The sequence below is a fragment of the Perca flavescens genome, chromosome 7 (genome assembly GCF_004354835.1).
Source record: "Perca flavescens isolate YP-PL-M2 chromosome 7, PFLA_1.0, whole genome shotgun sequence".
Taxonomy (NCBI): domain Eukaryota; kingdom Metazoa; phylum Chordata; class Actinopteri; order Perciformes; family Percidae; genus Perca; species Perca flavescens.
The window spans coordinates 12,978,164-12,989,424 of NC_041337.1; the positions used below are offsets into that span (position 1 = coordinate 12,978,164).

At 40.5% G+C, this 11,261-nt stretch overlaps 1 protein-coding gene across 3 annotated transcripts in view; it reads right to left on the reverse strand.

Moving 5' to 3' along the window:
• LOC114559111 (nuclear receptor coactivator 3) overlaps positions 1-11,261 on the reverse strand; it is a 61,839-nt gene that overhangs the window by 21,974 nt on the left and 28,604 nt on the right. For all 3 annotated transcript variants that reach the window (XM_028583566.1, XM_028583567.1, XM_028583568.1), the window contains one exon: positions 585-672. The gene's annotated coding sequence lies outside the window, so the exon portion shown is untranslated. The remainder of the gene's footprint in view (positions 1-584; positions 673-11,261) is intronic.

Here is an 11,261-nt window from a genome sequence, read left to right on the forward strand (position 1 = left end):
GTAAGTATGTGTGTTCCCACCTGGCAGCAGAATGGGTCTCCAAATGCGTCTTGAGTGACCACTTGTGATCGGATCTCGCTTCCCCGCTCTATATGCAAATAAACACGTAGCCTACATAATTTCCGTTTGCATCTAGGCTTGTTTGTGTGTGTGTGTGTGTGTGTGTGTGTGTGTGTGTGTGTGTGTGTGTGTGTGTGTGTGTGTGTGTGTTGTTGTTGTCACCTGCAGACAAGGGTAAAAGATTAATGCTCTCTTTCAGCCTCTGTGGCAGGTAGAGCAAAAAGAATAATTTGATTTCTCCCTCTTTCTCCCTGCTGCTTTCCTACTCTTCATTTTCTCATCTGCCTGAAAATCCTCCGGTCAACCCTCTTTGTTTCCGAAACTATTCCACCTTCCTAAATCCAAGCCTTAAACACAAAACAACTTGATAATACATTTGCTTCAGAGAACACAAACTGTTCTCTGCGTTCAGGTCAGGAGGATGTTGCAAGAATGTGGCAACAACAAGAAACTGTCTCTGGCAAACCGCTCAACCTAAACCCAGCAGGCTGTTACCATGCCAACCATATGGGATGTTAGCCCACCTTGTGACAGCGCCCGAGATGATGGACGATCAGATCCCCCCTCCCCTCTCTCTGGGGGTGTGGTCCTATGTGGGCTGGTCAATGTAGTCTGGAGGAAAAAAAAAGAAGAAAAAAAAAAAGTTTACACACACACAGTGCATGTTCATTATGGTGATATTAATGAATAACAAGCAGCATTATTAATCAGCGCCCTGAAGACACATGCACAGGAAGCTGCATTAACAGCTTAATGAGCAGAAGGAACTGTGAGGGAGCCGTGCCTTTGCCATGTGCTTTTGTCTTCATTACGGGTACACACGTACAGAGAAAACACACCGTGCATTAGCATTAATATATACACCCGCTGCCACAGCCAGACTAACTGAACACACACACGAACACACACACACAAAAAAAAAGGGATGTTGAGTCACAAGTTTTACAAGAAGCCAAACCGTCGAAACCTGAAAGTGACGACAGCATAAGATCTACAATTCAGCTGCTCAGACTAGCTATAAAAGGTAAAAGAAAGTGCTTTTCCACTAAATGTGCACTCCTGATCCATACAACTGAATTTAAACAAGCCTTTATTGGCAAATATCTCTCATGCTTTGTGGATTCTGAGCAAGATTACAAAAATAAACTATTAGGCTAAATCACCGCTCTAATCCCAAAAGCACATAATAGGCTAATTTGTGTCCATTTAGATCCTGATAAGAAACCTTGTGTGTGTGTGTGTGTGTGTGTGTGTGTGTTGGCCAGTTGAGTTGTTGTAGTAGCTCAAGTGTTCTGTCTGAACAATCATAAGAGTGTAACCCATGGGGGTAAAGAGTGCGTAACCATGGAGAACGCTGGGCGTTTCCATGACACCCTGTCATCAGTGAAGCATGCTGTTAGGATGTCTCATGTTCATCTGTCACTGTGCCTGAATGTGTGTGATAAGAGATAAAATGTAGGTTACTTTCTTTTTTCATTTCCGGGATGTGGGAGAGCGTCGTGTCAGAGCGCACGTTTACAACCAAATATCTGAACACGCCTACATGAGTGTGTGTGTGCGTTTGTATGGCTGACCTCATGCCCAGCGTGCCTATGCTGTGTATGTTTACATTTGTGTGTGAGCGTGCGTTAGTGCGCCATTCACCGTCAGCGACCTGACCACTGGCTGCACCCATGATTGGGAGCAGATGGGGGCTGTCGGGGTGTGCTTGTGTGTGTGTGTGTGTGTGTGTGTGTGTGTGTGTGTGTGTGTGTGTGTGTGTGTGTGTGTGTATAAAGTGTGTAGAAGGAAGAAGGCAGAGGTGGAGGAGGGGGGGTGGGTGTTCTAGTTTAGGTGATGTATGGACTCTCACACACCAACAAAGACCCTCCTTCAACCGATGTGTTTCCTATTAATTGAAAGGGGGAAAAAAATGGAGCCAGAGAACAACTGCTGAAGTGGGAAGGATTTATAGCTCAGCTGTGACAAAGAGTAACGGACTCCATTTTTTGCAAAAGTTGGAGGGGGGTGTTGTAGTTCTCCTCTCCGTGCACGAGCAGGAACAAGAGAGCCGTCAGTGCGATCATTACTACTCTTTGTGCTCACTTTGAAACAGCCGTGAAAATCAGAGCGAATAAAATGGTAGTTAACAGCATGTGGCGTTGCTATATATAATATAAAAGCAGTGTGAATGAGCCCAATATGCAGAGGTTGAGTCTATGAAGAAATGTTAAGCTCACACCGCAGAGGCCTTTTTACAGTCCGCTCTCATCCTTTCAACACGTCCGTTGTACTCTTCAATTACTCGACACCAGAGTGCCTAACAACCTTTTACTGTATGAATGTTTGCTCGATGCACTTGAGCAACACAATCAATATCTTACACTGCTTCCTCTTGTCAAAGAAACACACTTTAAAGGATGCAATAAAGATGCAGCCAGAATTTACATTTTACAGAGGATGCGCAAGCTATTAACTTCATGAACTTGAGCTGCTCAGTATATCATCAACAGTTATAAGTGGCAGAGATCTCATCTCAATGACAATTCTCCATATGAGCATAAACAACTGTCAGAGAAGCTGATTTAACTCAGTGGTCAGTTTGTTGTGGAGTTTGGAGAGACTTCTTCCCCTTTCCATGTTACGATAATGCAAAACTCACAGATGACGAATCAATGTTTCCTGGGCCTTTGTTCCTAAGCTGCCTTATATTATTCACTTAAAGTTAAGTCTCTGTTAAAGCTGATATTTGGTAATAAACTTTATTTGCCCGCATCAGCCAAACACAATGCAAAATCATGCAGTGAAGGCAGAGAAAATGCATGTCAAACACAGGAAAAACTGCATTTCACATTAACTGAAAGGAACTTATGGAAATATTTGCTTCAAAAATCCACAAACTACTGTGTGAGTGAACAAGTCTCATTTACCGATTCTTTCATTGTATTACAATGTTTGTGTCATCGAGCCCGTGAACTGAATAGACAAGAATTAATCAAAAACCTGTGTGCTTCAGTTTCCTTCCTTCATGGATAGTGAGCTACACTGACATGTCCTTCTCTGATGGCAATCCTCCTCAACATATACAGTAGAGCTGTATGATTACTGCACCTTCATTTCACTTTAATTGCTGTGATCTTGAGGGAAAACTGTTGAAATGTGGCAAAACTTGTGAATGTGTGCCTTGCCAGATCACATTGTGTTGCAGCAAAAGTTGAGCCAAGTTCAAATTTTCTGCTTATTTAAATTCTTGAGAGGACTGTGTTTTTTCATGCGCTTTTCATGTCGGTCTTGAAAACATATTCCTCAAAAGGTCTGCATTTTTTGCATCCCTTCAGTCTGTTACCAGGGCATAAAAAAACTTTTGTCTCTTTAAACCCCCCAAATATCGATCAAATATCAACTATCATGACCAGTTGCTTGCTCTTTTCTTTTCTTTGGGTATTTTGCCAAACAGAAACTGGATCCCCAATGGGCCTGACTATCAAAAACCAGTCCTGTGAACATTAAAATGTTTTTTTTATTTGCGTATACTTAAACACACCCTTTAAAAAAGCGTTGATGTCCAGCCAAAAGAATCTGCCCCTTTAAGAAACATTTTCAGGCGACTGATAGATAGGCAAATAGAATTCAGGTACATCCACTAGTTGTTTCTTTGTGAGCTTTAAGCTTTCCCTCTCTTCACCCCCTTCTTCCTACTCTCTCTCTTATTTTACAACAGGATTTTTCTCTCCATGTGTTCGTCTTCTGTAATGACTGTGGATAAGGGAAATTGTGCGTGCTGGCCAGCATACACAAGTGAAGGCACAGTGAAGAACGCATAAAAGTACATTGTGTGTGTGTGTGTGTGTGTGTGTGTGTGTGTGTGTGTGTGTGTGTGTGTGTGTGTGTGTGTGTGTGTGTGTGTGTGTGTGTGTGTGTGTGTGTGTGTGTGTGTGTGTGTGTGTGTGTGTGTGTGTGTACTCTGGGTAACTCTGCTTTAGTTTTGCTTCACCCAGACCCTTCCAACAAACTCAGCACTCACACTGGGGCAAAATAGGAGCCAAGCCACATATTGGCACCTCGCCACCCCTTAAACAAATCAGACCACAGAGGCTAATAAAAAACTCCAAGTCCAAAGCTGGCCTCCTCAGACGAGGGGGTACCAAAGAGGGGAGTCATTCTCAGCTACCCCGCTCCGTCATAAATGAAGTTGTACAAGACAGAGTGCTGCTTTTCAACTCGGACAAAAAGTACCAGTCTCTCCACTGTCTCCATCATCATCCCAAACCCCTTTTCTTTGCTGTTCAATAGCGCTTTGATGTTATGTTGTTCTTAACTAGCCTCCCTTGAAAGAAAAAGAAAAAAAAACGCTCATCGAAAACAAATGGCTTCTTAGATCAGTGACAAAGTGAGCGTGAACTTTCCATCTTTAGACCAATTAGGGCTATCATAGCACACAGCCCTCTGCTTCAAACTTTACGCTTCAGAGAGGGATAAGAGGGGGTTGAAGATGAAGAAAAGCAGAGGGAAAGCGTCTGGCTCAGGCGAGAAATAGGCCAGGCAGGTCTAAAACTTAAAACTCATCTAGCCATCCAGGGTGTGTCTACTGTAGACTGCCATCAAACATGCATTTACATATTCAAAAAAAGAAACAGGCGTTTACATGAGTCATCCGTTCCAAAAAGGTAGAGGAAACCAAACTCACAGCACACTATACCACGCTACAGTGTCAAAGTACACAACAGTGAATCTGAAGTCACACAAGCAGCGAACTAATTTCTCAGAAAGAACAAACCGTAAAAAGAAATGAAAGAAAAATGATTGTATTAGAGTTTTGTAATAACAGCTCAAGGCCACTTTAAAATGACTTTACGGTGCAACATCTGTTTTGAGTACAAGCAGACACTCAATGTAATAAAACAGGCAATTTTCTTCTCTTAGAATTCACAGAGTATCAAATACTGTAAGACCATGTTTGAAGATCAAAAAAATAAGGGGATCACTGTGCACACACACACCACTAGTCCAAACAAGTGCTTTATTTCTGTTTATATTTTTATTTCTACTGATTAACTTAGTCTACTATTGACAAAACTTGTGCTACCTGACTTTGTGAGCCTATAAAGCTAATTTATTTCAGTTATTTGGTCCAATATGGGGCAAATATATAGATACAGTATGTAGAGTAAGTTACAATTTAAACATGCACACCATGGTAGCTATGCTTATTAATTACATTTACACTGACTTACAGTAGTGAAGTGCAACAAAGATAGAGAAGGCTTTGAGCAAGATCTGAACATACCAAATATCTTTTATTAGATGGGTAGCCATATAATCTTGTACAGACATTCATGGTGCCCAGGAGATGACTCTCCTGACTTTTTCTCTAGCGCCATCATGAGTTTCACATTCGAGTTTTGACAGAAGTATATCAACAACTATTGGATGGATTTTAGTGCAGACATTCATGTTTTACTCTGGATGAATTGTAATCACTTCAGCGATCCCCTTACTCCATATAGCGCCATTATCAGGTTAAACGTTGGCAGGTGTCTGTTAAGATCATATATACTAGGAAATAGCTGTAAACTGCATGTAATTGTGGCAGCGATACTTACAATATTGTATTCTTCATTACTAGTTTCCTCGCTTCTGAGAACTGACCTAAATATGAGCTGAACTGACGACAAACATTTGAAAAAAACAGCATCTTGAGCGTCTATTACTTTTTTTTTTATTATTGATCATTCTTGCAGAAAAATCTTGCAGACTTGCAGAAGGAAACAACACCGCGCCATATCGTGGCATTCTTCAGCACCAGTTTCTCCATTATTTTTTGATACTGAGGACACTCTGACACCGCCTACCAAGAGTCTGGGTCTGCCGAGGTTTCTTCCTAAAAGAAAGTTTATCCTTGCCACTGTCGCAATAGCTACTGCTAATGCTTGCTCTTGAGGGAATTACTGGAATTGTTGGGGCTTTGTAAATTATAGAGTGTGGTCTAGACCTACTCTATCTGTAAAGTGTCTCGAGATAACTCGTGTTATGATTTGATACTATAAATAAAATTGAATTGAAATTGAATTGAACTCTGTGGTATGATAATGCTGATATATACTGATGGGTGACAAATTCAAAGAAAAAGCTACAAAGAAAAAAAAAAGTGTTCAAAAGACACCAGAACAGCTTTAGTGTGGGAACTATTCAGTGACCCCTGGAAGCATCTACATTTAATATGTTGCTCCATTCATAAGTCAGGTTTTACCTTTAATTTGTCACCCGTCAGTAACATGATCTACATAAAATATAAAATGCTTATTTTTCTTTGTCAAAACTTCATTGACATCCAACAGATGAGAGTCTCCATGCTACCTTCATGAACAGTCTCCATTAATGTGAGCTGCACTGTATCACGGTAAATGAGGGATGGCAGAGGTCGTTAAAAAGCTTTGCTGAACTGTAATCCTGCAGTCAAACCCTGACAAGCATACAAGTGCGTGTTATCAACAACAGCTCCTTCTACTTCATATGAACACATCCACGTGCTGAACATGTGTGTAGAGAGGAGAGAGACTATAAGAAGGGATGGACGATCATTATGTGTTAAGTGATGAAAGTAATGTTGCTAAGCAAACAAACAGCCCTGATAATATAAGGACAGTACTCCACACATGTCCTCATCCCTCTCCTTCAGCTAGAAAACAGTCACACACTGATTTTGTTCTGTCATTAAAGGTGTGAAGATATCTCAGGGCCAGGACATGTACAGAGCGCTTTAAGTGCAACATGTAGGCTATCAAAGTCACAGTCTAACATGCCTGCATAGTCAAGCAGAGAACTGGGTTAAATAAAATGGCTCATTGGAAACCATCAATTATTCAGGAGCTGTACATTATCATAACATTTCTGGGAGTTAATTAACAATGAACTGAGAGGCAGGGCTGTCATATCTAAAAGCGATGAATGACTGGAGCTTTGGTAAATACTTAAAACATTCTTGTCATCACAAAGAGTAAATTACCTAGTTACAGGCCTAATGGGGTAGAGAAAGAAATGCAGCGAGATTGCAGGAAAAACAGTTGTCACCTGCTTTTAGTTACTGGGTGTGAAATGAATCAAAATGGAGGTAAAAAGCAGGCACAACGAGGCCATATACTGTAGTCTGAGGAAGGGGATAGTTTTCTTGACTGTTGATTGGTGTAACAGGTCAATCAATAAGACACGCCCCTCCATCTCTAACCCCGCCTCTGATGGTCATTCTGCTGCCACAGCAACAAACCGCAAAACACATCTACCTGGATGACCTCCAGTCTATACTATAACAGATTACTGATTACTGTAAATGTAGTAACTTTGTAGGTTAGAAATAAAATTAAATAAAAATAATGGCAAAATATAAAATCCACTCAAAAATGTATTTTGCTTATCGTTACTTCACTTGGATGTTTGACCATCACTGTGCAGAATAAGGAGTTTGTTTTGTTGGAAGATTCTCTGTGCTCAATAACTATTCTGAAATTTTCCAATGGAGGCAGTAGATGCACTTTTATTCTTCTTATGTAAAGCCCTTTGAACCTATTTTTATTTATGAAAGGTGCCAATATTAATAAAAATATCTTATTTAATTTGTCATGCACATGTACTGCAGTAAGTGAGTCTGTTTTCCTGGGAATTTCACTTTTTATAGAAAGTGTAAACAGCATAAGCAGTAGGTTTTCACTGCGTTGCATTATGGGCTACGGAGGCTGCTGCTGATGAGGAGGAGATAGGCATCTTGGCTTCGGTTCCGATTAAATACTTCCTGTATGAGAGTAGACAAATGGTGGGTCTTTAAAAGTCTTCACTTTGTAATTCTGTAGGACAGACAACCAGCTGCTGAACATTTAAATAATCCAAATATTTTATTCAATAACACTCCAATGAACTGAGCTGGAAATATCTTATCATCTTGTCTTGTTTTAGTTGAAGACGTATTAAAGAGTTACAGTCATTGTAAAACTCATGCACTTTTACAGCTGCTAAACACTCTATGCAAAATAATTCAGACTGTCAAATACGTAGTGGTATCAAGCACTGGCACAGCACACAGTTATCCCACTTTGAGTCCAAGAAAGGGTGAACATAATTTCCTATAAACTACTATGTGATTACTCCATAGTTATTATTATTATTACTAATCTCAGACATACTGAATGTACTGCAGGTTGTATATTAACTTTTTATAAGATGACCAACTAAAGGAAATACATCATATGATGAAACACCATCATGTTGAATCTCCAGTGTAAACTATGACAACCTTGTTGTATAATTCACTGAGCAGGGATATGTATGCAGTGGTGCATTTAACTTAAGTACTGCACTTACGTACAAGTTTGACGTTCTTTACTTAAGTATATTGTATCCATTTGTAGCTACTTTATACACCTAATCCAATAAGTGTCAGAGGTAAATATTTTACTTTTTACTACATTGATTCAATAGCTATAGCTACTAGTTACTTTGCAGATGACGATTTTAATTAAAAACATGCAGTATGATAAACTAATTAAATGATACATCGTTAAAGATTAGACAAACAAACATAAATAAATAAAGCTATAAATTAGTTACACTTAGCTCCACATTAACTAGCTACAACAATAAAATGGTGTTTACACCTTATTTTTTCAGTAATAGAAATGCAATAATGAAATACATTTAACACTCACAAGGGCAATTGCTGCAGAATGAGTGCTTTTATTTTTGATACTTTAAATAAGATTTTGTAAAGGATCTGAGTAGTTCTTTCACCACTGTATGTATGAAACAAATAGAAAATAATTATGTTACCGTCATTGCACAGCACTGTACGAAAGCAATCCTGAAGGTGCATTCAAACATCAAACAGTAATTAAAAAACTAGAGACAAATAAAAAACATATTTGGTGACAACCAGGAATTAACCTGTGCCAAAAGTCAGGTGTGAATGGTCAGTGTCCTGTATGAAATGCAGAGTTTGTGTGTGTGACAGTGGTGTAAGATTGAAAGGTTGATATAACTGTCAATAAATAAATTAAACTTTGTGGAGTTTAAAAAGAATAAAAAAAGGAGTGTGAAAGAACAGTATGTCAGTGTAAAGTTGTTTTTCTCAAAACATAATTGAATGCAGATGAAACTCAAGCACAGCACTGCTCGAGATGTCGATGGAGAAAGAGCATTTCTTTTGCTGATACATGTGTGTGACAATGAGTGAGTGTGTTAAGAGTGTACGGATATACTGCAAGACTTTCTTTAGTGGGAATGGGTACATAATTGGTTCAACAATAACCTCACACACATCAGTGTGGTCTTAGCGAGAGAACACCTTCTTCTCCTCCACCTCTACTTTCCTTCTCGCCTCCTTCCTCTCGCTTTCCTTCTCCACAGTGACAGTGAGGAAGCAGATTCACCACAGCCCTCCCCCCTCCCTCTATTTATTTGCTCAGAGTCCAAAAACTGCACAGCACAGGGAAAAAAATGATGGGGGGTGGAAGGGGTGTAGGAAGAAGAGGGAAAAAAAGAGGGACGGAGGGAGGGAGATACAAACATACACTGCAGATTCAGCTGCACACACGTGGATGGGACACGCACGCATGCACACACACACAAACATGCACACACTCCTGGTGGAGCATCTAAATCACATTAGCTGGCTGTCTGTCATCCATCACTCCCACAGACAAAATCACATGCCAGAGAGGCAGGGAAACTGCATGGCAACATGCATAACCACCCACAAACAAACGCGGTCACAGAGCAGCCGACACACCTTGAAACCAGACAGCAGCGTGCAGGAGAAAGCAATCCCTCCTTACACACAATATTCCCCAATCAAAAATCAACTTGCATTCACTTGCACGCACATCACTGTCAGCACACATCAACCGTACGTTTGGGGATCCACTCATTCGCCTCTGTGCTCTGCTGCTGCTCTGTGCACTCGGCAAACTTGCATTAACATCAGAGAAAATCAACAATTCCATGATAACACAATGGGGGGGAAACATACCATTGTTGTTTTAAATATTTAAAGCGGAAGGAGCTAAGCAGGAGCAGAGCGACATCTTGAAAAATATATATTTTTTTTTTATCTGTCTGTATCAATCTTCTTTCCCATTAGAGGGGGATGGGGCCCTTATCTAACTGCGTGTTTGTTTTTGTGCGTTTGTGTGTGCGTGTAGACCCAAATATTTGTTGGGGGTGCCTCTTATCTTAAAGATGGTGTTGGGTGCATGTCAGTAGGGTGCATGTTGAGTGCGTGTGTGAGCGTGTTTTATCTAATGGGCTTTTTGAGTGATGTAATTAGCTGGCAAGATTTAGAAGGAGGAGAGAAGAAAAGGTTTTGGGAGGCAGGACAAACTTGATGTGTGCTCTATACATTACGAGACCATATGGTGCCCACTGTGCGGCAGAAGCAGGCAGAGCACCACAGCGCAGCTCTCATCCGCTTGTCTATCGAGCCAGTCTCTCAGCTCCCTCCCTCCCTCTCTGTCTTGTTAACTCAATAACATCCACAGCCTCCTCTCTTAACTCACTGTGTTTTTTTTTTGGCAGGGAAAGCAAAGAAAAGAAATATTTCAGCCTTCCTTCTTATCCGGCTTCCTCTCATCGCAGACGACCGGCTCTGGCTCTTGTCTCCTCCACACCTTTCCCCGCTAAGTGCTGTGTGCACTCATCGTAGAGCTTAATCCGAACCAAAAAGGATTATATCAATCGCATTAAAATCCGAAAACTGACAGCCCTCTGTATGTGCCATCTCGCTGATGACAGGCATTGAGGCTATGTTTACACATGCACGTGTGCAGCAAGAAGAAAGAAGAAAACACTAAAATAACTACTACATCCTTACAAGATTCCAGGGAGGTAGCAATCAAGTTTATTTGGCCCTAATTTGAGTCGTTTAATATTTGGTATCTGCCAGATACACTGAAATAAAAGCTGTAGACTACTAAATCTGACACATTATTTTTTACAAGCTACTTGATCCAAATACTGAAGGTCCTACTTCAAAAATATTAAGTTTAAATTGTTGGTGTGATATGAATAAAAGTTTACCTGGGAGAATGGGACTCCTGAAACTGATGTGACCCGAGCTGCTAAGAGGTATCACTTTATTGGCGTTGTTGGGACTACAAAGTGAATTTACAAAGTGGATGGATGGATTGCAGCCGTTGATGGCACCATGAATTGCCCATCACTTGCACTCTCTATCTGCA